The sequence below is a fragment of the Pogoniulus pusillus genome, chromosome 19 (assembly GCF_015220805.1).
Source record: "Pogoniulus pusillus isolate bPogPus1 chromosome 19, bPogPus1.pri, whole genome shotgun sequence".
NCBI lineage: Eukaryota > Metazoa > Chordata > Aves > Piciformes > Lybiidae > Pogoniulus > Pogoniulus pusillus.
The window spans coordinates 4,811,683-4,817,440 of NC_087282.1; the positions used below are offsets into that span (position 1 = coordinate 4,811,683).

A 5,758-nucleotide genomic window follows, 5' to 3' on the forward strand; every position below is an offset into this window, starting at 1 on the left:
CTTGTTCTGGGGTAACAGAGGAGCCCTTGATTAAGTATCTAAGTATTTTCTGCTGAAGAATTTATGAACTCTGAGCCAGCACTGTCCTTGCCAGCTCCCGTGGAGTGGAAGGGGAGGGGGCACTTGCCCGGCTGGGGGGGGTTGCGCTTTGAATGGCCCCAGATCAGGTTTCCTTGCAGCAAGCTGTTTGCATTGCTCTCATGGGCGACTCCTGCTCACTTCAATCTCTGGCTGCACTTAACCTTTTTTCACCTGAGTTCTCCCCATCCCTCCCTGCCCCTACCTCTCAGCCAGCTCCCCACTCTACAAGAGCAGCCTACCCTCAGCTTTACAAGTGCCGGCAGTCGCTGGGCTCTGCCGCAGCCTCTCTGGATCCTGGCTGTGATACTGTTGAAGTTGGGGTTTAGTTTTTGTTCTCTCCTATTCTGCTCTATTCAGGTCTCTACACAATGCTTGTCACCAGAGAATCTGTGCCAGCTCCTTGTTCTCCACTGAGCCCCACTCCTGCTCCTTGTGGGTTGTCTTCCCCTCCTCTCCCCATGGCTGTGAGGAGGGGAGGTTCCAGAGGACTGAGAGGAGGGGGCTTTAGAGGCACCTTGCTGTGTGCTAATGTTAAAGGAGGCTAAAAAGGAGACGTGTGGCTCTTCTAAACTAAAAGCCTTGGAGTTTGGAGAGGATTGCTCTATTGTCAACACAGGCCTGACCTGCCAGCTCTCTGTGGCAGCAGGTGGCCAAGCAGCCCCGGATGGAGGAGTCTGCAACAAATCACTGCTCTGCTTTTGAAACCTGTTCTCCTGGGAAAACCTTCACTGTTCTTCCCTTTCCTCGTTGTTGCTTTCCCACTTCCCCTCACCCTCAGCCAAGACATGCCTCTGGCACTTGATTCAATTGGGTCTTGGAGTCACAACGCTCTGTGCTCACACTGGGCTATGAACCATGATGGTAGTTGAGAGCAAAAGATTTCCTCCACTGTCATGGAATGAAGGCATCGTGGATGGTTTCAGCTGAATGAGACCTTTAAAAGTCATCTAGTCCAACTCCCCCTGCAGTCAGAGCAGGTTGCGTAGAGATCCAATCAACCTCACCCAGAATGGTTCCAGGCATGGGGCATCTACCACCTCTCTGGGTAACCTGGACCAATGTCTCACCACCCACAGCATAAAGAACAGCTCACTTCTATCTAGTCTGAATCTCCTTCTGTTAGTATCAACCCATCACCCCTTGTCCTGTCACAACAGGCCCTGCCCAAAAGTCTGTCCCCAGCTTTCTTAGAAGCCCTTTTAAGTACAGAAAGGCCACAAGAACACCTCCCTGGAGCCCTCTCTTCTGCAGGCTAAACAACTCCAACACTCTCAGCCTGCCCTCACAGCCTCATAAAAACTCCCTTATCACTACAAATGGCTTTCTCCCTGATTTGAAATCCCAGGATGTGGCAGAACATGCGGAAAGGGGTGGGGGAAGAGCAAATATCATGATATTCATTAGTGAAAACACAATCAATGCAGTGAAACACTTCCATGATATTTATTAGTGAAAACACAATCAGCAGTGAAACACTTCTATGGTGTTCATTAGTGAGAACACAATCAGCAGTGAAACACTTCCATGGTGTCCATTAGTGAGAACACAATCAGCAGTGAAACACTTCCATGGTGTTCATTAGTGAGAACACAATCAGTAGTGAAACACTTCCATGGTGTTCATTAGTGAGAACACAATCAGCAGTGAAACATTTCCATGGTGTCCATTAGTGAGAACACAATCAGCAGTGAAACACTTCCATGGTGTCCATTAGTGAGAACACAATCAGCAGTGAAACACTTCCATGGTGTTCATTAGTGAGAACACAATCAGCAGTGAAACACTTCCATGGTGTTCATTAGTGAGAACACAATCAGCAGTGAAACATTCCCATGGCCCAGGCAGTTTTCTTGCAGCACTCAGCAATCCCTGGGGCAGGAGGATGGATGTCCCCTCTGCCAGAGCCCCTTTTCTCTGGTGCTGTGATGTGTGAGTGATTAATCCTGTGCCGAGTGAAGAATAAAGTTTCAGTGGCCTGCATTGTCAGGGGAAGGGGAGCGGTTCCCTGCCCAGATAGTAACCATGGCACCTGCTGCTCCACAAACACAGCCCTGCTGAAAGGGGCAGCCACAGGCACTGAGCTACAGGGCAGGGGTAAATCATATTCCAGCCCAGCTCTGGACACTGTCATCTGAGTGTGCCCAGGCAGGCAAGAAGGAAAGCCAATGGCATCCTGGCTTGCATCAAAAATGCTGTGGCCAGCAGAGGCAGGGAGGTGATTGTCATAGAATGAAGCAGGTTGGAAGAGACCTCCAAGAACATCCAGGCTAACCTAGCACCCAGCCCTAGACAATCAAGCAGACCAGGGCACTAAGTGCCCCAGCCAGGCTTGGCTTCAACACCTCCAGGCATGGTGACTCCACCACCTCCCTGGGCAGCCCATTCCAATGCCAATCACTCTCTCTGCTAACGACTTCCTCCTAACATCCAGCCTAGACCTGCCCTGCCACAACTTGAGACTCCCCTTGGACTCGGCTTTGGTGAGGCCACACCTTGAGTGTTGTGTTCAGTTTTGGGCACAGCAACATTAGAGAGATGTGGAGGTGCTGGAGCAGGTCCAGAGGAGGGCAATGAAGCTGAGGAAGCGCCTGGAGAATAAATCTGATGAGGAGCAACTGAGGGAGCAGGGGATGGTTAGTTTGAGGAAGAGGAGGCTGAGGAGAGACCTCATTGCTGTCTACAGCTACCTGAAGGGACATTGTGGAGAGGCTGCAGCTGGGCTCTGCTCACAGGGAATTGGAGACAGAACAAGGGGGAATGGCCTCAAGCTGAGGCTGGGTGGGTTCAGATTGGACATTAGGAAAAAAGATTTTCATGCAGAGAGTGGTCAGGGACTGGGATGAGCTGCCCAGGGAAGTGGTCACCTACTCTAGAGGTTTTCAAGGGTGGTTTGGATGTGGTGCTTAGGGCTACAGTTTAATATGAATCTTGTAGAGTTCTAGGTTGGACTTGGTGATCCTGAGGGGCTTTGCCAAGCTGCATGTTTCTGTGATTCTGTGACTCATGGAAACATTCCAGATTAGGTTGCTCAAAGCCCTAAGATGATCTAGCACTCACTGCAAAGGGAGGGGACTGGATGAGCTTTAAAGCTCTCTTTCCACCCAAAGCACTCCAATTTGATAAGGCTCCCAGCCAAGTCCTAGCTTGACAACCCCACCCTACCAAACCCTCTCTCTGATGCACCAGGCAAAAATGGGGTCTCCTAAAACTGGTTACCTGAGGCAGTTGCTGAGGTAGCTAAGCCATTAATGAGCACATTTAGGACCATTCACACTCGCTGATGACAGCAACTTGCTCTCATCTTCACAAGGTGCTATCCAAACCTGAACCTACTTTGCTGTGCACCCATGCTCAAGTGCTCTGGGAGGATCTTATCCTGCTGATGCCCTTGGTTTGAGACTTGTTATGGTTGGACTTAGAGCTTAGAAGAGCTGAATCTCAGGAAGACCCTTCCTAGGAGAAATTATGCTCCTCATCTGATCTGAGGGGAGAAACAGACCCTGCTACACCACCCCTCACTCCATCTGCCCCAAGCAGCCCCTGCTCCACCACTCCTCTCCACCCTGCCTAAACAGCTCCTTCTCTACCAACACCATTTTCCCACTCACCTTACAGCCTGGGGCAGGACTCTCAGCCACACACAGAGGAGCTCAACCTAAGGAAGGAAGCCCAGCACCCGTGGGTGATGATGTTAAAATGACTGTCAAGCTTGGGCCCTAGCTAGCCGGGGGGCCAACCAGGCCCCCCGGCCTTTAGATCCCCTCCACCACTCACCCAGTGCACATCATGAGGACTCACCAGGGATGATCTGAGGAGGATCCCTCTGCCCAGTTGGGCAAGCTTGAGGCTTGCTTTCCTGGGGATGAATATAAAGGGGAGTGGGGAGGGAGGGCAAAGTGGCCACACCTGGGGTGGGAGGGCAAAGTGGTCACACCTGGGGTGGGAGGGCAAAGTGGCCACACCTGGGGTGGGAGGAGACTGCAACAGGACACAGGTGCTCTGTGTTTGGGGGCAAAATGTGGTGTGTGGTGGGAAAGGGGCAGACTGTCAGTGGGCATCACTGAAAAGGATCTAGCCCCATCCTCTTGCCCTCCACCCTCTTTGCCAGGCTAAACAGCCCCAGGTCTCTCAGTCTTTCCTCCTCACAGAGATGCTCCAGGTGCTTCAGCATCTTTGTAACTTCCACTGGATTCTCTCCAGGAGTTCCCGATCTCTTCAACTGGAGAGCCCAGATTTGGACCCAGATGTGGCCTCACTAGGACAATGTAGAAGGACTCTGGAGAGCATTCCTTAACCTGCTGGCCACTCTTTTCTCAATACACCCCAGGACACAAGGCACATTGTTAGCTCATGGGCAACTTGTCCCTCAGCACTACCAGGTCCTTCTCCATGGAGCTGCTTTCCAACAGGTCAGCCTCCTAACCTGTACTTGTGCAGAGGCTCTCCAGGTGCTGGACTCTACACTTGCCCTTATTGAACTTGATGATGTTTTCCTGCTGAACAGCTCTCCTGCCTGTCCAATCTCTTCCTCCAATAAGCACCTGCAGAGTTTTCCCACCTCTCTTGGCTTGCAGCATGTCAATGAAACAAAAATGGCATCAGGAGAGCTGAGGCAGGGTTTGAGGTCCCTAGAAACTGGTGTTTTCCTACATTCCCACAGCTTGGTTAGACCCCACTTTGTTGCAGCATCATGCAAGCCAGGACTCAGAGGGCATTCCTCTTGTGCACCAGCTTTGAAGAGCTGGGAGCAACTGGCAAGAGGCAGGAAGGAATTTAGCAATGGTGAGGTAGGATGGAAGGATGCTGCAGCTGTGGAGAATTCTGGATGCTTGCACAGAAGAAAATTCATTTCAGGAGGTTCTCAGATGCAAGCAGGATACATAGCTCTACGTGGAGGATTGAAAAGGTCCTGGAGTATCTGTGCTAAGTACTGTGGAGAGTTTAAGTGACACAAACAGAGCCTAGATGAACATCTATGGTTGCACAACCAGTGGCTTCTGCCTGGAAGTTGTCTGTGGAGCTTTCACCTGAGGATGTGCCTGTTTGAAAGCTTAGATGCTGCTTAAAGTTTGTTGGTGAGCTCTGGGAGCAGCTCAGCCTTGTGACCAGCCCCTTCAGCATGGACATGCCCAGTGAAGAAGCTGTGGGGGGCACTCCCTCAAGACTGCCATTCCTGGGAAGCGTTTGCCAGGACAGGAGAAGACAGGAAGGGCTGGAGATGGAGAAATGAGCAACATGTAAATCAGCCCTGGTTGTGCTGGCGAAGGCTCCATGCGGCTTGAGCTGGTTTGGGCTGTGCTGGGGGGAGATGGCAGAGGTCGGGAGAGCCTCTGTTGCCAGGCAACACTCCCTGTATATTGGGAAGATAAATCCTATAATAATGGAAAGAAGGGATACTTCCTGAGCCCGCTGTTGATTTCTTTCTTCCTTTCTGGTTCTGCTCGCTCGGATCCCAGCTGCGGCATGAGGCAGCGAAATGACCTTTTAATGCCCTGAAGGAGCAAGAGGCTGATGAAAGCAAGGGCATCATTTTGTCTCTGCTGAGTCTAGGGCTGTGGCACTGTGGGTGCAGGGGTGGCAGGAGGGCCAGCAGAGACAGGCACGTGGGTTTTTGGAGGAAAAGGGGGTTGTGGAAAGGCCAATTCCTTATCTCCAGACACATTCCACTCATGTACTA

At 51.5% G+C, this 5,758-nt stretch overlaps 1 long non-coding RNA gene across 1 annotated transcript; it reads right to left on the minus strand.

The window, feature by feature from the left end:
- Positions 1-1,500: 1,500 nt before the first annotated feature.
- Positions 1,501-3,916, minus strand: LOC135183661 (uncharacterized). Its single transcript, XR_010305640.1, has 3 exons — positions 3,880-3,916; positions 3,690-3,736; positions 1,501-2,024 (listed from the first exon to the last, which is right to left on the minus strand). It is a non-coding gene; the product is annotated as an uncharacterized LOC135183661 (long non-coding RNA).
- Positions 3,917-5,758: the final 1,842 nt, after the last annotated feature.